The following is a 21,072-nucleotide window of genomic DNA, read 5'->3' as shown; positions in this document are numbered from 1 at the left end:
CTGGCTCACATGGGGCTTCAGTCACCTGTATGTTTGACTAGAATGTGAAGATGGCCCATCACGTGGCTGGCGGCTGGTGCTGGCCGTTGGCGGGGAGTTTGGCCGACAGGAACATCGTGGTTCTTCTCCGTGTGGCCTTTCCATCTTGGTTGGGATTGTCACAACATAACAGCTGGCTTCCAAGAGTATGCCACGTGCTCCAAAGAAGCTGCAGATATCTTAAGACCCAGTTTTGGAAATTACCCAATGTCACTTCCACCACATTCTATAGGTCAAAGCAAGTCGCAGGCCAGCCTCGAGTCAAGTGGGAGGGGGCAATAGACTCCATCTCTTCTTGTTGGGAGGAGCGGAGAAGAACTTTGGCAATCTTTAACATAACACAGGAGAAGGAAAAGGTGAACCTGTACGGGAATAATTGATGGATCTATCGAGAAAATGGCAGGGCTGGAGGCCCAGGGCACATGCAGTGGGATTGGCTTTAGAAAGAAGAAGGGCTTGGAATGGGCTTCCAGGAGGGTAGGGTCATCTTATATTTTCTCAAGATCTGAGCAGGTCAACCAACCACAAAGTTCTGGGTTGTGTAAACCACTTTGAACTTGCCCTCCCTTTGTAGGGTAGCAGAGAGACTCCTAAGAGCAACACTTATTATCGAGTGCTACTTTGGCCTTAATCAGTTCTCCCAGTGGCCCTGTTTGGTTGTATGAGGTCAATGTGGTGATACCCGTTTCACAGGTGGAGCAACTGAGGCTCAGCAAGTCTCTCTCTGTCTTTGAGTTTGTGTGAATGGGTTGATTGTCTGCACATAAAACACGTTTGCTCTCTCCTATCTGAGGAACATGTGGACGTTATAATAACCCCTTAGAGGAGGGACCCCATATGGACGCGAAGTGAAATTCTCACTCAGGAGAGGCGGACAGGGAGTGGTAGCACCAGCTCAGGCCCTGGCAACCTGAGGGGATCTTGGGCTGCAATGGAACCTGGGACTGTGAGGTTCAAACCCCTCAGGACAAGAAGACAGAGGAAGGAAGCGAAGGTTGGCTGCAGAAACCTGTACTGGTGACCAGCATTCCCGCCACCCTAATCATGCACTCGTGATATTAATAAAAATAATTTATGTCATGTGACTGCTTTTTAACTACCTGCTTTCAAGACTTAAGACCAGGATTATAAAAGGCGTGCATTTATAAATTATCAGCCCAGAGCTCATAAGCACATATACATTGGGGAACACTTTGGTAGCACTTTAAATTAATTTATTGTCATTCATTCCAGCTGTCTGTGATGTAAACCTTCAGCTATAAATTTGTACCATCATCTGACACACCATTAACTAAGGTGCTGCCCGAGCCAGAGCACATTATAAAACATTCGAATACAATTTCTGTAGGGACTTAACAGCTCCCCTCTCCTTCCTTTCCTCTCTTCTCTCTTTCCCCTCCCCTCTCTTCCCCTCTCCTCCCCTCTCTTATTAATGACAAGCAATATGGAGAGGAGGCAAACACTTGAGAGTTGTGTTGGCGAAGGAATCAGGGCAGGTAAGACTCACTCTGCCTTGTGGCCGTCCAACGGAGCTCATGGGGTTTCATCCCATTTTACAGATGGGACATCAGAGGTCCAGAGAGAGCATGGGTTTGTCTAACTAAGATCACACAGCCAGCAGAGACAATGACCTCCATCCTACCCCAGTGCCTCCTTGGCAGGCAGGCTGAGTCTCTGCTCCTGAGAACTTTGGCCTGGGCGTGAGTGACCCCCAGAATTCAGAAGAAATGTAGGAAGAGGGAATAAGATTTCTTTGAGAGGAGTTTCTGGTGGGGCAATCAGAGAAGCTTTCTGGGGATGCCGGGCAAAGAGAAGGAAAGAATGGAGGGGGATTAATCCCATGAATACTGTTTTTAAACATTATAAAGGCAGAGAGTGGCTTGTTTGGGGGGCCTAGAGGGACTGAGCTGGCAAATTGGAAAGCAGTCCCAGGGGACAGCTTGGATCCCATGAGGAGGGATGTGGTAATGGCCAGAGCTGGCTGACACTGGAGGGAGCTCCCTGTCACTGGAGGAATGCAGCTGGAGGGCTTTGGGAGACATGGAACCGTGTATTCGTTTCTTATTGCTGCTGTAACAAAAGACCACAAGAGTCATGGCTTTAAAGAACATAAATCTATTAACTTATAGTTATGGAGGTCAGAACTCAAAAATGGGTCTCATTGGGCTAAAATCAAGGTGTCAGAAGGACTGCGTTTCTTCTGGAGACGTCTAGGGGAGAGTCCAATTTTTTGCCTTTTCCAGCTTTTAGAGGCCGCCCACTTTCCTTGACTCACGGCCCCTTCCTCCATCTTCAAAGCCAGTGACACCAGGCTGTGTCCCTCTAGTGATGCCATCTTGCTGGCTCTCTCTTCTGCCTCCCTCTTCCATTCTATGTACCCTTGTGACTACATCAGGCCCACCCAGATAGTCCTAGAACATCTCCCCATCTCAAGGTCAGCTGATCAGCAACCTCAATTCCATCTGCAACCTAATTCCCCTTTTCATGTAACCAACATATTCCCAGCTTCTGGAGACTAGGATGTGGACATTTTGGGGGGTGTGATTACTCCACCTATCAGAGATGACGGGTAAGACCTCTGAGGTCTCCGTCACCCAGAGAAATTTTCTAATCTGGAGCCAGAGGACATTGCATTGCTTCTCTTAAGCAAGATAAGGTATGAGGTAGAAGAGATAAGGAGAGGAAAAGGAGGAAGAGAAAGCGGAGGCAGGGCTTGGGGGCAGGACAGGAGAGGAACATGGGGCAGGAGGAGGAGTAGCAAAAGAAAGAGGAGGAGGATGGAAACTTGACGTTCATCCCATGTCAGACGCCTCAGCCACTCACTATGTGGTCAGGCTGAGCATCAGGAGACTTGAAGTCCAGTCCCAGTCCCACCATGCGACCAGGAGCCAGTCTGCTTCCCGCTCGCACTGGCTTCAGTTTCTCCCTTGGTCCTGGCCTTTGATAGTTCTCCCAATTACCCATCTGGAGTGAGCCACAATGAGGAGGCCACAGGAAGACTATACTGGGGCCAGGCCAGGATGGTGGGGATGTCCCAGAAGGGCTGCCTGGCAGGATGGAGTTGGCATCCACCCCCAGCACCAACTGGCCATCACTGCTCCTTGAAGGGAGAACTGTGGACCTGAATGGTCCCTGGACTCCAAGCCCCAACTGCAAGGGCCTGTGTGTTTGCCCTCCTCCTTTGTCTATCCCCCTCACCTCCCCTGTCCCAACCAGGCCTTCTTGCCCTCATCCCAGGAAGCCCTGACTATCCTGAGGATCAGTCCCGGGAAAGTTCTGGGGCAGCCTGGGAGGAGCCTTGCTAGGAGCTGCCTGGGGCAGCTGGGCGTTCTTGCCTGACAATCGTTCACCTTCCTCTTACACACTGAAATGCAGGGGCTGGGTCTTTCTAAAACCGTATCTGTCCACCTCCCTCGTTCCTCTCAAATCCTACGGATAAGGTCCTTAGCTTGGATAAAACAGTATTTACCCCACAGGGCTTTGGACAAAGTGGAGTGACCATCACTCTAAATGGCTCCGCGGCACAGGGTCTGGCACATAACAGGAAGTCAGTGGTGGGTGGTGGCCTTCCCATCGGCGCTGCCCCCGGCCAGGCCAAGTCCATTCATTCTCAAACATGCCTTCCCTCCGGACCCTGGCCCGATAACTGCAGGTCTGAGCTCTGAGGCTTCTCCTAATGTGACCAGACCGTTGGGGTTAACGTTTCTCTCCCCTGCCTGTCTTGCTGGCCTGGGGCGGCCATGCAGACTGTGATGTCCCCGAGGCAGGACCTGGGTCTCCTTGGCCTCCCCGGCTCCAGGATCCAGCCCCAGCTGGGCACTTAGTAGGTGCTGGGTCAGGTGTTGGAAGGAATGAGTGGATGCTGAGCTGAGAGCTAATTCACTCAGCAAATATTGCTCAGCCCTGCTCAGTGCCAGGCCTGGTGGGCACCCCTGTCCCAGCCCCCACCCTCCAGGTGTTCACCGGGCCTCTTTGCCTGTCATGTGCTACTGTGGTGGGTGTGTGGATCACTGGCCAAAGAGGGAGGAGGACAAAGCCTCCGATGGTGGTCCTTGAACCCTCAGCACCCACTCTGCTGGTACTCACGTCTCCTCTTATCTCTGACCAGACCTCGAAGAGCCAAGAACCGGTTCTATTCGTCAATTATCTGCTGTCTGTGCTGAGAGCAGGGCTGCCTGGACAGATAAAGCCCCAGGGGAGGGGCAGGGGGCCAGGAAACACACAGGGTGCAGGAGTGGAGCCCCTTCATCCGGTGGGCACACACCACGGTGGGCATGCACCCTCACACTCTCACACACAACGATGGGGACATCTCTGACACACCTATCACCCCTCTCACATATACACGCAGCCCCACACCCTCAAAAGGCCCTCCTGCGTGCACCTCTAGCGCACACGAACCCATAATCACGCCTGATCACTCCCGCAGTGTGTCCCCTACACACATTGCTTCCCACACCCACGGTCACATGCACCCTACGTGGACACACCCTCCCCTAACATCAGCCCGCAGAGCCTGCTCCCATCTGCCCCGCTCACCTCCGCACACACATCCTCTGCCTTGGCGATCACACACACCTCTGGCATGCACGCGCGTCCATACGCACGTTCTCCATGCACACGCCTCGCCAGCACCCATGCTGAGGGCTTCCTCCACGTTCCCCAAGGCGGAGGACTGGCCTTACGGGGTTCTGAGGGCAGACGGATCATTACCTGGAGCCGGCTGGTTTGGTCTGAAGTTTTGGCTGTGGAACCAGGAGACCTGGGTTTGAGTCAGAGGTCTAAATTCACTAACCATGCGGGCGCCTGGATGAGTCCCTTTCCCAGCCCAGACCTTGGTTTCCTCATCTGTGAGATGGGAACAATACCAACCGCAGTGGGTGTTTCCAGGATCCAATCAAGTGCTGTCATGGAAGTGAAAATGTGAACATAGAGAGGGTCAGTGTGTATTATTATTGCTGTTTGCTGCCGTTGTTGATTAATCGGGTAATCAATCAAAAAAACCTTTGTTTTTAAATTATTTTTTATATTTTTGTCCGTGCCACGCAGCATGCGGGATCTTAGTGCCCTCACCAGGGATCCAACCCCGGGCCCCCTGCCGTGGAAGTGCACAGTCTTAACCACTGGACTGCCAGGGAAGTCCCAGCAGTTCATTTCTTTTTATTGCTAAGTAGTATTCCATAGTCTGGATGTACTAGAGTTTGTTCAGCCATTCACCTCATGGAGGACATTGGGTTGTTTACAGTTTAGGACTAACACATAAAACTGCTATGAACATTTGTGTACAAGTCTTTCTATGGACAGTTATTTCCTTTCCTTATGGGTGAGTAGGAATGGAATGGCTGGATCACATTGTAGATAGATTTTTAAAAATAATTTTATTTTATTTTATTTTTTAATTTTTGGCTGCATTGGGCTTTATCTAGTTGAGACAAGGGGGGGCTACTCTTCATTGTGGTGCGCGGGCTTCTCATTGCGGTGGCTTCTCTTGTTGTGGAGCACGGGCTCTAGGTGCGTGGGCTTCAGTAGCTGTGGCACGTGGGCTCAGTAGTTGTGGTACATGGGATTAGTTGCTCTGTGGCTTGTGGGATCAGGGCTCGAACCCGTGTCCCTGCGTTGGCAGGTGGATTCTCAAGCACTGCGCCACCAGGGAAGTCCCAGTAGATAGACGTTTAATTTTTTTTTAAATTAAATGTCTATTTAAAAAAATTTATTATTCATTTATTTACTTAATCTATTTTTGGCTGTGTCAGGTCTTAGTTGCAGCACACGGGATCTTCGTTGAGGCGTGTGGGATCTTTCGTTGCAGCGCACGGGCTTCTCTCTAGTTGTGGTGTGCAGGCCCCAGGGTGCATGCGCTCAGTAGTTCTGGCACGTGGGCTTAGTTGCCCCGGGGCATGTGGGATCTTATCTCCCTGACCAGGGATTGAACCCGAGTCCCCTGCATTGTAAGGTGGATTCTTTAGCACGGGACCATCAGGGAAGTCCCAATCAGGGTCCTTTGGAGGACTGGGAGACCCTATCAAGGTGCTTGTGACCAGGAAAACCCGGCCTGATCCTGGTAACCTTGAGGGTTCGACACCCTCCACCCCAAATCACTGGGACCCTGCCTGGGTCTAGTGCCTCACCCAGGATGCTCTGCAGCAAGCCTATCCCCCCGCATGCCCTCAGCTGGCCCACAGCTGCCCCCCGACCACCTCCTCCGTCCACGCCCAGGCCCCCCTACACCCAAGACGTTGGGGTAGGTTTCCTTGCAAGACTTTCCAACCCGATTCCCAGCATTACAGCTGAGGGTGACAGCACCGCTCATAGCAGCTCTGCGGGCGGCCTGGGCGCGGGGCCGATGTGGGAGCACACGGAGGTGTGACTGTGGGGTGTCCGTGTGGGTCTGTGAGATAGGAACGTAGCCCGCGGCTGTGCGGATGTGTGGTGTGTGGGCATGGCTGTGCCGTCTGGGAGCGTGTGTGTGTGTGTGTGTGTGTGTGTGTGTGTGTGCGTGCGTGTGGTGGGTGTGTGGGTGCTAGTGCTTCTGTGGTGCCGGGGAACGTGAGTGTGGAGATGTGTGTGTGTGTGTCTGTCTGTGGGTGTGTCTGTCCAGGAGGGTGGCTGCAGTGTGGGTGTGCGTGGGAGTGCATGTGTGTGCTGTGGTGTGTGTGTCTGTCTGGGTGTAACTGTCTGGCCGTGGGCATGTCTCTCTGGGCGGGTGGCTGCTTTGCGGGGGGGCATGGGCTTCTCTGTGCTTGTGCGGCGTGTGGGGTGAGCGTGCGGGGCGGTGTGTGGGGGCTGCGGTGTGCGCGGGAGTGGCGGGCGGGCGCGCGGGCCGGCGGCCAGGGCGCGTCCCCGCTTCCCCGCACACAGTGGCTGGGCTGACAGCCGGGCGAAGAAGAAAACTAGACGTCAGGGAAATCAGTCAGAGACAAATCGATTCCCTTCAGAGGTGAGAAAAAGCAGCTGCTGCAGCTGCTGGTGGCCCGTTCGGCTCTGAGCCACATCCCTCCCCAGCCTGAGCCCCCTCCCCCAGTGCTCTTGGCTGCCGATGTCGGCCCAACCCCCTCTGCCTTTGTTAGGGGCCCTGCGGCAGGCCTGCTGCCTGGGCTGCCTCCTCCCTTCCCCGGCAGGCAGGCAGGAGCCCGTGCGGGGCGTGAGTGTGTGTGAGAGATGGGGGCACAGACCTAGTTGTGGGCCTTGCCTGATGGCAGAGCCCCCTTGGGGTCTTCAGAGACGTTGGGCCAGCGACTTGGCTAAGGACATCCAGGGAACTGGAGGTGGCACTGGCCCTGAATTCAGGCCTGCTGGGTGCCAACCAAGGGGGATTTTGCCCACCTCCTGCTCCCCGACTCAGGGGCTCTTTGAGCAAAGCCCCCTTTTCCTCCCTCCATCCTGTGTTCAGGGATAGCACAAGAGTTGCTGCCCCTGGGCAGCGCTGGTGCCGCATCCTTCCTCCCGGTGCGCGAGTCGGCCCCCGGGGGGTGGGGTGGGGTCTGGGGCTGTGGGGTGGGGCCCTGACACCCTGCCTGGGTCTTGCTGGCACCCGGCTGCCCGGTGGTCCGCCCCTCCCCGCTCCAGGCCCTCCTCTCTGCCACCCTCTTTTCCACTGGGTTGTAACACCCAGAACAAATCAGGAAACAAGGGCAAAGCCTCTTAGAAATAGACCCATCTGGAGTCAGGGCTCTGTTTTTGGTGTCCCGGACTCTCATGGCCAGCCTCTGCAGCCACCTGCTTGGCAGACCTGCCGTGCTTTTGTTCTGGGCCAGGGCCTGGGTTTGGAAGTAAGCAAGACAAGCAGGGCCTGCCTTCAGGGAGCCTCACATCCAGCCGGGAAGACACGCCTTGACTCCAGCTGGGATGAGAAATAGGGGTGGGGAGAGAGGGAGGGCAGGGTCCCAGCCATAGGCAGCCCTGGTGCCCTCGGCTCCACCCTCCTTTCCAGGAGCCCATGGGCTCCTAGCTTCAGCTCAAGCTGGTTCCTCAGCCACATTGCCCCCTGCCCCCTGCAACTGTCCACTTGCCCACCTCCTCCCCAGTGAGTGCTCTCCCAGGTCCCGCCTCTCCTCCACACTTGACCCCTGGCTAGGACGGATGGCTCTGCCAGACCCACGCTCTATCTTCCTTCCTTTTTAGGACAGTCCGCTTAGTCCAGCGTGGATGCCCCACTGTTTCGGTGTGAAGCTGCTCCATTGAGCAGAGGGCGGGGGAAGTGGCTGTTCCAGGGGCTTGGTTTCTGGGATGGCTGCACCAACAGACTCCCCCCACCGCAGACCCTGTCCTCTGCCCCAGAGGACCCTGTTCTCTGCTCCCCACTCTCAGGCCCGTCCTGACCAATGTCCACCTGCTGGGGCCCTCCATGGCCATCCCTAGCCACACTCTGGAACCCAGAGCCTGTACTGAGAAGCCTGTGTTCCCTGGCTCTCCCAGACCTGGCTGTGAGTCCTGGGCCAGGCACTAAACCTCTCCGGACCTGTGTTCTACCTAGCTAAAAGGATGAGGAATCAGGCCTTTTTCAGCCCCAGAGGGCCCCAGAGTGGGATCTGCTTGGAGTAACAGCTGTGTTTTTGTTACTGCTGGTCGGGGGATGGCTCATGGAATCCTTTCCAAACCCCACCCCTGGCCTAGATTCCCAGTGGCCAGCCAGATGGGAGAGGCCATGGATTGATCTACAAACATTGATTGAACCAATTTGGGGCCAAGCCCACGGGCAGACAGCACCTGGCCTAGTGCCTGGCCCATGAGATGTGTCCAAAAAATTAACAGCGGAGAGAAGGAATGGATGGAGTCGTGAGTGTGGACATTGCTGCCATGTCCCCGGCCCCCAGGAGCTTTCAGTCTCACTGGGATGCATTGGGTTCCTGACTCCAGCTCTGCTTCTGACCGCTCCTGGCCTTCCTGTTTGTCCCTCAGTAACATCGGCAGCTCTGTGACCTTGAAGATCATTTCCTGCTGGGATATTAATACCACCACTAATAATAACAGTAGCCATCGAGGCAGGAGCAGGCATACTAATATTAGCTGCACCTGTTGAGGGCCCAGCACGTGCCAGGCCCCCGCATGTGTTCTGATGTCAGTCGTCCCCTGAGCCGTGAGCTGGATTTACCATCTCCATGTTGACAACAAGAGGACGGATGCTCTGCACTTGCCCAGGGTTTCAGAGCTAGGATAGAACTCAAGGCTGTTTTGGTTGGGCTCTGAGGATGGCAAAGCACAGAGGTACTCAGCTGACCTCAAGTAAGGGAGGGCTGAATGAAAAGAGGCACATCGTGGGGGCCTGGGGTGAGCCAGTTCCCTGGGCTGCAGACAAGGCTGGACTGCGGTGTGGAGCCTCAGGAGCTGGGACCCCGTGCAGCAGAGAACCCCCCGGGGCTGCAGTGCTGGCATCACCCTCAGTGGGCCTCCTCCTTCCCAGCTCTCTGCTCTGTCTGTCCCACGCCGACTCCCACGTTCCCTTCTTCCTCTCTGTGTGTCTGTGCTGGACCCCTGCTCCTCACGGATGTGGCTGCCTGGCAGCTCCACTCTCCACTGGGCCTCTGTCCACACCTCCTTTCAGGCCCTCTCCCCCAGCTGCCTGCCCAATTCACTCCTTATTTCCCAGTTCAAGGTCGGCTTCCCACCCTGCCAGGTCCCCTGCCCCAGCTGCCCGTTGTCAGGCCCCAGCTCTCATGCAGTCAGTGGCGGTTGGATGGGCACTTTCCGTTCACCCAGAGGGTCTCAAACTTGGTCTCAGGACCTATTATGCTCTTAGAAACTACTGAGGACCCAAAAGAGTTTTTGTTTATGGGGTTGTGTCTATTGATATTTACCACATTCGAATTGAAGCTGAGAAATCATAAAATATTTATTCTTGAAGAACAACGAGAATAACTCATTACATATCAATCATTAACGTATTTTTCAGGACAAATAACTATTTTCTAAAATGAAAAAATTTAAGAGTGGTACCACTGTATGTTTTCACAGTTCTCTTTAATGGTTTACTGGGACTTCCCTGGTAGCGCAGTGGATAAGACTCTGCTCTCCCAATGCAGGGGGCCTGTGTTTGATCCCTGGTCAGGGAACTAGATCCCATATGCATGCTGCAACTAAGGGTTCGCATGCCACAACTAAGAGTTCGCATGCTGCAACTAAGAGTTCTCATGCTACAACTAAGGAGCCCGCCCACTGCAACTAAGACCTGGCGCAACCAAAATAAATAAATAAATAAATATTTTTAAAAAATGGTTCACTTAAGAGAAGACGGTTGGGTTCTCATGTCTGCTTCTGCATTCAATCTGTTGAAGCCTCTGGAAAACTCCACTGTAGGTTTGCAAAAGGAAGAGGGTAAATAAGGCAAGCAACACCTTCCGACCTTGTAGAGCCTCTGAAAGTATAGGTGTCTTAGATCGTTCCTGATATGACCCCTGCACGGGCTCCTCAACCTGACAAATGCCGCAGGAACCCAGCAATCAGCCACAGGCCGAACACCAGGCCCAAGAGCTCAGTCCTGAGAGCTGTGAGCTGGAGCAGTGGGAACTAGGAGAGCGAGTGGGCCGAGAGCAGCTTCCTGGAAGACATATAAGGTGAATGGAGCCACGGCAGATGGGCATCTTTCGAGAGGCAGAGGGGAGAGGGAGTTTTCTGGGCCCTGGGAAATGATTGGGCACATCTTCAAAGTGGAACAGAGAGGCATGTGGCCAAGGCTGGCTGAGACCTTAAGGGCCCTGAGCTCTGAGAAGATGCTTGTTCCCACCCTGCATAACTCAGGATAAAGTTTACTTTCCATAGCAACACTAAGCTTCCTTGTATGTTGAAATTAAATTAGCCCCTTTCTAGTTTCTGGATTGCAAAACTGGATAAGTGCACAGAGGCAGAACTTGTCTCATTTGGGGAGCCGTGTTGTGTTAGAGCCTGCGCCATGGGCTCGCTCTACCTCGTGGGTCATGTATGGGCACTCGGAGTAGGTGATGGGCAGGGTGGGTGGGGATGAGGGACTTAGAAAGGCCTGCCAGCGCTCCCAGAGCACCCAGTGATTCCAGGCACCCACTGCTGAGGGAGGGTCTGAGCAGCCTAGCCTGCAATCGGTGGAACGGGGGGCCGTGGTAGAAGCCCTGGAATCCCCAAATCTGGGGCGGGGTGGGAACAGTCATCCCCATGGCTACTGACCTTTCTACTTCCTTGTGAGGCGGTGGACCCTGGAGAGTTGGGGGGAGGAGTACTCTGGAGGGAATGACCCCCACCCAGCAGAGACTGGGAGGAAGTGGGGCTTGGTTAGGGCAGAGGTCTCGGGGCCATGTGATGGTCTGTGGAACACCAGCTCTGAACCCGAGCTCTGCCACTTACTCCAGGCCTCAGTTTCCTCATCTGTAAAGCAGGGATGAGGACATCCAGCTCACGTGGTTGTCTGGAGGTGACACGAGAAGGTGAAGGTGAAATGAGATAAAAGGGATAAAGCAGGCGGTGCAAAGAATTGGGCCAGCTCCATGAGGCACGAGCTTCCTTTCACTTCTGTTCGGTGCTATAATCAGATCCTGGTTCACTGGTTCACAGGAATTGCTCTATAGATACCTGTTGAATGAAAGAATTAATAAATGAATGCAATGGTGGCTCAGTTAATGCCAGTTCCTTCCCTAGGCAAGGCCTAGGCCAGCCACCTCAGGCGGGGAAGCTAAGACCTAGAGAGGGGAAGAGACTTGTCTAAGGTGGTGCAGCAAGTTAGCACGTGAGCTGAATCCTGGCCAGAGGCTCTGCTGCCATCAGCCACGCGAGGAAGGGTGTCTGTGGGAGGGTCTGGGTCCTCCTCTGTGGCACGTGCTTGCGTGCATGTGTGTGTGTGTGCCTGTGTGAGTGTGCATGTAAGCAAGCATGTGTGTGTGTGTGTGTGTATGTGTGTGTCTAGGAAGCCAGGAGACTCAATTCCCTCCTTTCCGGGGTTCTTCCCTCCTGCAGGGAGGCCTGTCGTGGGCGGCTCTTCTGCGTGGCCTCTGCACACCTCACCTATTTAATGGGATTTTTGTGCAGCCTGAACTCCCTGCAGGGAGGTGCTCTCATTCTGGACGTAAGCCCTGTCGGCAACGATGCCATCACAGCTTTGAAGAGAGCCCAGGCCGGCTGCTTCAATGTGGGATGGAGACGGGAGCAGAATATTGGAAGAGGTGGGAGGTGGTGGTGGTATCCCATCGCCCTTTGCGTCCCAGGGCTGAGAGGGGCAGCTTTCTCCTCCCTCCTGCAGAAATGCCCCAAGCCAGGGACGCCACCCTGGACACCGGCTTGGCATTCAAAGAGTGTTGAAGTCGGTGGCTCTGCTCTGCTCCAGCCCTTCTCAAAGCATGGCCCAAGGAACAGCAGCAATAGCATCAGCCGGCAGCTGGTTAGAAATGCAGAGTCTGGGCCCCACCTCACACCCACAGCGTCCAAATCCCTGGAGGTGGGACCCAGGAATCTGCATTTTACAAGCATCCTCCTTGGATGCTTATAAAAGTTTAAAAATCACTGCTTTACACACTTGCTCAGCAAAAATATGACATCCAGCAAGGCTGGGATTAAAAGAGGGTGGGTGTTTCCTGGTTAGACTTAGAAACTTACCGAAACTGTTCGGTTGTCTGTTTGTCGGTCTCTCCATCCATCCATCAGCCCATTTTTTATCTGGTAGACATTCAGTTGCACCTAGAAGTTGAAATGGGCAAGGTTGCCCCCACCCTGCCCCCTCCAGCTTGCAGTGAAGCTCTGAGGAAGTGGGCTTCTGTCGCCTTGATTCTCCAGGTGGTCCAGTGCTTCTGCGGGACAGTTGCTTGTTTGAATCTGAGCCTACTGAAGCCACCCTAATGCAAAGTGTACAAGAGGGAAGGGGGCGGACACGACTTTCATTTGGCATCTATCGTGCGCTGGGCATTTCACCCTCCCAAACTCCCTTCCCCCTGGGTAGTGCTATTCTCATTTTACAGAGGAGGAAACTGAGGCTCAGAGAGGTGAAGGGACTTAACTAAGACTGCAGAACCTGAGATATGATAGAGTCAGAAGGTGAACCCAGTTCCTCCTGCCACCAGAAGCTGGGCGCTTTCTTCTGTTCCATGTTGCCAGGATCTTGGAGGACCTGAGAATCAACAGCTAGAAGCTGAAGGGCAGTCTGATTTGGGATGTGCTTCTAACTGTCTGGAGGTCAACCAGCTGCCTGTAAGGTAGTGAGCTCCTCGCCACTGGAGCTGTGCAAGCAGAGACCAGGAAATCTGGTGGCCATGGTGGTGGTCGTGTGTGTGTGTGTGTATGTGTGTGTATATAGGGCAGGATTGAGACCGGGAACTTTGAGGGCCTTCTGTCCTTCTAGGGAGGCCTGCTCAGGCCTGCTCTGGGGTCAATGTCCCCATGGATGGAGGCTCTGCCGCCAGCTGTTCATTATCCGTGACTCCTCTAAGGGGACCCTGCCAGATCCCAACAGGAAACCTGTCGAGAAAGCTGTAATTAGAGCCGGGAGCCACAGGCCCGAGAGGTGCCTGTTGTAGCTTCCAGTGCAGACACGCTACCCTGGTGAAGTCCCTGGGCAAGAACCCCATGAGTCAGGCACTCAGATCCTCTCCCTGCATGTGACAACCCCCCCCCCACCCACCCACCCAATTCTCCCTGGAAGGAGACCAGTGTTCCCTGGGAGCCTACTTGGTGTCTGGGTTTCACATATGTTCCCTCTTCCATTCCTCCCCAGAAACCTGGAAGCGAGGCAGCGTTCACCATGATGCAGTGAGGAGTCCAAGGCCCTGAGAGGTCATATGACTCACTCAAGGTCATCCTGCCATAGCAGAGATGCGATGAAGCCCTGCCTTTGTGAGTACCTGGTCTAACCTTGTCATCATTCTGGGGGAGGCTTCGAGTCAAAGGTGGGGTGCAAGAGCCCAGTATTACAGGTAGAGGAGGCCTAGATGGTCCTGGCTGGGTCCTGGGTCCGTCCTGACTGAATGTGACTTCCTTCAGCTTCTGTGAATCTGCCACAGAGGGGTGGGTCCCTGCCATGCTCCCCTATCAGGCTGCTGGGCCACCTATGGCGACTGTGGTGGTTTAAAAACATGGCCACAAATTCTTCAACACTCCTCCTATTGAGAAATAACCTCTATGTCCCCTCCCCTTTAGTCTGGGCAGATTTGTGACTGCTTCACTCCACAGAGAATGGCAGAAGTGATGCTAAGTCAGTAAAGACCATGCAGCTTTCCTTTTGTTCACTGGAGCTCATTTGCTCCTGGAGCCCTGAGCCACCATGTAAGAAATAAGAATCATTGACCTGAGGCTGCCATGTTGTGAGGAAGCCCGAGTCACATGGACAGTCCGTGTCTAGGCGCCCTGGTTAACAGTCCCAGCTGAGCCCAGCCATCTAGCCTCTCCAGCTGTTTGCATTTTCCCAGCTGAGGCGTCAGACATCATGGAGCAGAGACCAATCATCCCTGCTATGCTCTGTCTGAACCCCTGGCCCATAGAATCTGGAAGCAGGGTAAATTGTTTTGTGCCATGTTTTCGGGTGATTTGTTACGCAGCGATAGATAACCAGTACAGCTATGCCAGCTGGGACGTACCATGCAGTCATCTCAGAGGTCCCAACCAGACCATCTTTTCCTCATGGCCCCTGGGCAGCTGGCTGGGCTCACACTCTCCATGCAAATCATTGCTCCAGGGGAAGGGTACAGGATTGGTGGTGGTGGTGGGGGGCTCTGTATCTCCTGGGGGTTGCATCAGCTCAGCTTCCTCCGCCCACTCCTTTCTCAGAAATAAGTTCCCAACTCTGGATCTGCCTCAGGCCCTCTTGTGTGTGATTAAGAGTCCTGACCCCCACTTTACCTCTTCTTGGCTCTGATGTCTTGGGCAAGCTACTTAACTCAGTTTCTTTAGTCTGTAAGATGGGGGTGATGGTTACATTCGTCAGAGGGTCATTGTCAGCAGTGCCGTGCACATAGCAAGCACGCTGACTGGTGTGGCTCATTATTATCCTTGAAGTCACCCTCTTCCTGGGCCCTTGTGCCATCTCCAGGTGCACAGGACTTTACAGTTTACAAGGTACCCTCTAGTTCCCCCAGCAACCCTGTGGGGCAGGTCAGTATTATTGCCATTGAACAGATGAGAAAACTGCAAATCTCGGATGTGGCTCGTGTCCATGGCCTCAGATATAGGCCCTTTGTTCTCCTCTTGTCGAGCTTCTTCTGGAATTTTCCTCTTTCTTCCCCCCTAGGGCTCCTGGCTGACTTGCCTGGTCTCCTCTTTACTTTTGCTCTCTCCTGCCTCTGGACTTCTGGACTTCTCAGCCTGTGTGGCTTTGGATAACTTCCCCTTTCTGTGTCTCAGTTTCCCCCTCCATAAGATGAGGGAGTTGGGCTGGCTGATATCGAAGGGCACTTTCAGCTCTAAAACAATCGAGTTTGTTTTCATATCCAGGAGTGGCTTGTTCTCAGGACTGCCTGCTGCTTCTCTCCAAGCTGAGTCTGTCTTGACTGTGAACAAACCAAGAGGGCCTGATATCCATGATTCCTGGGCAGCAGGGCCAAGCTCTGAGAATGGGGGAAGGGGCAGCACCCATGAGTTGGAAGGACCCAGAGAGGATGCTGGGGCATTTGTTCCCAGCTTGGCCACACTTGTAGTTCTGCCTGAGATTGATCCTGACAGTGGCTGGGTGAGGGACCCAACCCAACCAGGCCTGGCCTCTGGGGCCCCTCCTAAGGCTGTTCTCAGTGGCGTCTCTGGGCAATGATGGGTTCTTTGGCATGCTGATTTCTGGTGGTCTAGCCATTGCTTCTTCACCTGCCAGGTATTTCCCAGGCCCACCTCAGGCCTCACTTCCTCCAGGCAGTCTTCCCTGATGTGCAGCATTAGACCTTTTCTCTGTCCTCCCATAGTGACCTGGGCTTCCCATCAGGACCCTTGTTGAATTGTGGTCTGTAACTGCCTGTTTACTTACAGATTCTCCTCCAAGACCTCGAGCCCTAGGAGGCCAGGGTTCATGTCTGTCCTGCTCACCTCTGCTTCTCTAATGCCCTGTACAATGCTGGCATTACTTAGGTGCTCAGTAAGTATAGGTGGCGTGAAAGAATTTTAGATAAATAAATAAATAGCAACCAATGCTATTAGCAGTAATAGTAATAATGCTCCCTGCTTAAAATATCCCAGCCTCATCTGCCAGTACCTTAAGCTAGGCCAGGAGAGGATGGCTTCCATAGCATATTAGTTTGGTCCCTGTAGGACTACTTCTCTTGAATTGTCTCTTTGTATGATGTCACTCCCCAGAAAACATCTCCATGAGATTTGTTTCGTGCCTATTCATAGAATTTTATAATGAAGACTGCCAGGAAATATTCCTGCTCTATAATCAGAAGCAGTTATGATTTCCCTAAATATCAGGCTTTATTTATATATTTATATTTTATTTTATGGGATCGTGTAACTGAGCAGGTTTCTCCTTTCGCAGTTGCTACCAGGAAGCTCAGATCGACAATCTGGATCCTCTGAAACAACGTTTAGAACTTTGTAGTCCTCGTTTCTGAGCTAGTCATATTTCTGTCTCATTTAATGTCCTTTCCTCTGTTTTGCCTCTGTACTTTCTTATCAATTTCTAATTTATGTTTTATTGCAGTACTTTAGGTAGCCTTGTAAATCCCTTATGGGTTTGTGTATGTCTTAAATCATTTTTCTTGGAACAAGGCAAGATATAACCAAGTGCATACACATGGTACTTCTGAGCACATTGATCCCAGACTGACCCAGGATTCAGTTACAGGCTGAAGAGTGCTGGTGCTGGGTCTGCTCTCGGCCACACAGGCCTGTCTCCCTCCGGGCTCTGGCCACGTGGACTCCTGGCAGCCTGGTCCATGTTCTGTGGGCTGTGGTCTGCCAGGCCTTGTATGGGGTGGATGTCCCCTGACAAGAACAGGGCTTCTTCCTGAGCAGGTGGCCTCACTGCCCTGCTGCTGCTTCCTGACCAGCCTCATCTCTGTGGTTCCTCACCCCCTGCCTCATCCCCCTTCTGTGATGATGCTTAATACTGCTCCTGAGAAACTGCCTTGGCTGCCTTCACAGCTAAGACTCGACCTTGTCCCTTGGATGTAGACTGATTCCAGTTGCCACGGGCAATCACACTCACCATCAGTCAGGCCAGGGCGACTGACCTCCAGACCACGAGAACACACCCTGGACAGCTTGAGTCAGCGCCAGGGGTGGGGGAGCTAATCGTAAATAGGCATAAAGTCAAGTGGTATCATTTTATCTTTGGAGATGAGCATTTACCCCCAGAGGTAGCAAAGGAGGGTAGTATGAACCTGTTTGACAAATGGAGAAACTGAGGTTCAAAAGGTTGTGATTTTCCCAAGGTTCCACGGGAAGTCAAAGGACCAGAGGGCTTTGCCTTCCAGACTGGGGCTGGGTCCACTCTACCTCCTTTCATCGCCGAGCCAGGGGCCTGAGTCTCCAGTGGAGATTGGGCTGAGGGGGTCTCCAATCACTCACTCCCTGGCCAGGAGGCCCTCTGAGGGTCACAGTCCTCTGAGAACCCCATTCCCAGCCAGAGCCATCAATTGCCAACAGGGCGTAGGGCCTGCGAAGTTCCCTGCATTTCCTCCGCAGAGCTGCCTGGTTGTGGAGGTTCAGCCCACGTGATCTGACGATCTGCCTGCTGGGTGCAGAAACGAGGAAGGGGAGGTGGGAGGAGGTGTGTGGGGTGCTGAGGCCTCTGCCTCAGGAAGCTTCATTTTGGTCTCTGCCAGAATTCAGAGCCCGGCCGTCTGATCGAGTGAGGCTGCCACACGTTTTCCCTAGAGCCGTACCCTCTATCCTTTTGACGAGGCTGTAGTGTTCAGAGCCGGGCATTTTGGAAGTAGGGGAGCAGGGAATTGTAAGTCTCCTGTATGGACATCAAGACAGCTGGTGTGGGCCCTCCTTCTCTGAGTGACTGCAAACAGGTCCCTTGACTCTGGGGGTCTGAGTTTTGTCATATGTTAAATGGGATCCAGAGTCTTTGCCCACCTCTCTCTCAGTGGTGTTGTGATAACAAGAACCTATTTGTTCTAGAATGTTTCCCCACCTCACATCTGAGATGCTGTGCAGAAACAGTTCCCCAGGGGACTCTGTGTACCTCCTTGCCACCCACTCGCATTGCTGGAGGAAACAAAACCCCTCCAAAAAACAAACGACATCAGTGCATCAGAATGCATGGAGCGGATGGTGGTGTCTGGATTCTCTTCCGTATAAGAGCTGTATTCATGCAACGAGAATTTGTTAAGGTTTTGTTCAGTTTACAAATATTTGTCGAGTTCCTGCTTCGTGCTCAGCCCTCTGCTCTATGTTGGAGCTGAAGAGGTGATAAAGCACTCTGGGGGTGGGCATGTGGGGAGAGCCGGACCTGGCTCTGAGTCCTGGCTCTGGTCCCCACCTCCTCGGTGACCTTGGGCAAGCCACTTCACCTCTCTGAGCTTGTCCCCTCTGTGAGCTGGAGATAATGCTAGCCACCTTCCTCATAATGTTGCAAGGATCAAGTGAGGAAATGCGATGTTCTTGTTAGCAGTGACTGAAACACCAAGTGTGGTTATTGTTTTATCGGGAGTGTTGGGAAGACATGGGTCCTGCTCCCGTGGCAGCATGGTTAGGGAAGTTATTAGTTATGGTAACGGGAGATTTGGGCTGGGGGGAGTGGACATAAGATGCTGTGGATGCACAGGGGAGCCGGGAGGATTTGTGGCCTTGGTGATGATTTCCTAGCAAGCAGCTGTGAGCCCTGCCCAGGACTGCAGATGGAAGGCACACATGGGATTTAGAACAGACCCTTCTACATTCCTGGGGAGACAAATCTTGTGTATGCTAGTTCTCTTACTCAGATGCTGCCCTCAAATTATCCTGTTGGCATTTTCTGGAAAATTACAACCATGTGCATCTTGGAACGGGGTTCAGGGGAGGGGGAGGGTGGTAGTGGTGGTGGGTGTCTTAGTTGGGCTGGCTGCTATAACGAATACCACACACTGGTGGCTTAAACAGCAAACATTTATTTCTCACAGTTCTAGAGGCTGGAAGGCCAAGATCAGGGTGCTGGCTGATTCCGTGTCTGGTGAGAGCCAACTGCCTATTTTGCTCTGTCCACACATGGCAGAGACCATTTCTCTAGTGCTTCGTCTTATAAGGGCACTAATTTCATCAAGAGGGTTCCACCCTCATGACCTAATTCTCTTTCAAAGGCCTTACCTCCAAATACCATCACTTTGGGGGTTAAGGCTTCAACATATGATGTTTAGGGGGACACAAACATGCAGCGCATGGCAGAGGGTTAATTCTTTGAAGGTGTCATGGTACTGGTAGTGTTGGCTGTGTGGTGAGGAGAGAGTTCCAGGTGAGGGGAGGGCAAGGGGTGTGCAGGTGCCTGGTATGTGTAGGGCTGAGTGAGGAGGCCTGTCCCTGCAGGCCCTCCTGCCACCCGTTTCTTTCCCCTGCCAAGTCAGAGTATGCAGCGGGTCCACTGGTCAAGGACAGAGTGCCCAGGTAGTGGGGGTGCTCTGGTTCTCTGGCAGCGTGGGCAGGGCTGAGTCGGAATGGGGCATGAGGAACACAGGTTCGAGACGCAAAAGGCTACTGAGGAAGCTGGGGCAATTCTTCAGGTTAGTGGAACTAACTTTCGGTATAAGAATGGGTTTTCAGATTCTGCCAGGTTGGATGGGTCCTCAAAGCCCTGCCTTATGTGAGGCATCTGTGCTGCTGGGTTTTCTCCATTTCCCCCTCACATTCCTTTTCCACCCTTCTCCTCCCTGTTCTGTGCTCTGGGAACATGGTCCCTATGGACCAAAGCAAACAATTGACATAACTAATTACTCCAAACATTGTGGCCTAAAACACCCACCATTTGATTATGTTCATTGATTCCATTAGTTGGGAATTTGGAAAGTACACAGTAGGGACAGCTTGTCTCCACCCCCACAGTGTCTGGGACCTCGGGCTGGAAGCCTCTAAGGCTGGGGATAGAATTATCTGAAATCTGGAGACGCACTCACTCACCTGTGTGACAATTGATACTGACTGTGGCCCGGGACCTCCGATGTGGTAGTCCACAGAAAAATCTGTGTGTGGCCTCTCCACGTGGCTGCTTGGGCTCCCTCACAGCACGGTGGCTCACTTCAAAGCATGAGCATCCCAAAGAGAACCAGGTGGAAGCTGCATCGCTTTTTATGACCTAACAGATATCACATAGTGTCACTTCCGCTGTAATCACAGCTGTGCCCAGATTCATGGAGTGTTAAAGTCCTACTATAAGAAGAGTGTGTGCGAGGGGGCCTATTGAAGCAGCCATTTGGAAAACGGCATCTGCCTCAGGATAAATCAGCAGGAGATCAGATTCGTTGATTCACTTACTCTCTGGTTCCATCCACAAACATTCCGGAGCTTCCTCCCGGCTGGACCGTGGGTCAGTAATGACTGTGTTCCTCTAGCAAACGCCACAGCTCCTCTTGGTCTGTCTTCTCCTTCATGGCAGCTCCCAGCCTACAGGCGTTTCTGGAATCATTCTAGGGGTGGCCGCAGCTCCCACTGTCGCTAACCCTGGGGTGCTTCACCAGTCCTTTATGCTTTCCTTTAACCCTGCTTACACTTTTAAGAAGCCCCTTCATTAAACTCTCTTCAGTCACCCTCTTGAGTGAACATTCCTGCCAGAACTGTCACCGATGCACCGTATGTCATAGCAGGAAGCTGAGGCTCAGAATGCCTCCCACGGTGAGTGCCAGGAGGGCAGGACTTGAGCCCTGAACTCCTGTCCTTTTCCAGGCACCTCTCTTCCTTTTTCAGGCACCTCTAGTGATGTGTAGTAAGGGAGAGCTCATCTAAGCAGCAGGGCCAGACGAGCCCTGGAGCCCCGTTCCGCTGGGGCCCTCGAGCACCCCATCTTTGCCTGCTGGGCTCAGCTCGAGGCCTGGTGTAGCCTTGTTTGTGGCATCCCCAGGCTGGGGGAGTCCCCAGGCCCCGCCAAGCCCCTGGCCCTCCCTGGGTCAACTAGTAACAGAGGGCCCAGCAGGGTGAGAGACGTGTTCTCCCAGCTGCTCACAGGCACTGGGGCATCAGGGCCAGGAAGGA

General features: G+C 53.3%; 1 long non-coding RNA gene across 5 annotated transcripts in view; it reads left to right on the top strand.

Annotated features, from left to right (window-relative positions):
- The first annotated feature begins 7,543 nt into the window (after positions 1 to 7,543).
- Positions 7,544 to 21,072, top strand: part of LOC111168492 (uncharacterized) — a 254,501-nt gene continuing 240,972 nt past the window's right edge. For all 5 annotated transcript variants that reach the window (XR_016388086.1, XR_016388083.1, XR_016388084.1 and 2 more), the window contains exon 1: positions 7,544 to 13,821. This is a non-coding gene — a long non-coding RNA (uncharacterized LOC111168492). The remainder of the gene's footprint in view (positions 13,822 to 21,072) is intronic.

Source organism: Delphinapterus leucas, chromosome 16, assembly GCF_059928025.1.
Source record: "Delphinapterus leucas isolate spDelLeu-1000000601 "Yukka" chromosome 16, BTC_Dleu_Yukka2, whole genome shotgun sequence".
NCBI lineage: Eukaryota > Metazoa > Chordata > Mammalia > Artiodactyla > Monodontidae > Delphinapterus > Delphinapterus leucas.
This window is presented reverse-complemented; position numbering and strand designations above follow the sequence as displayed.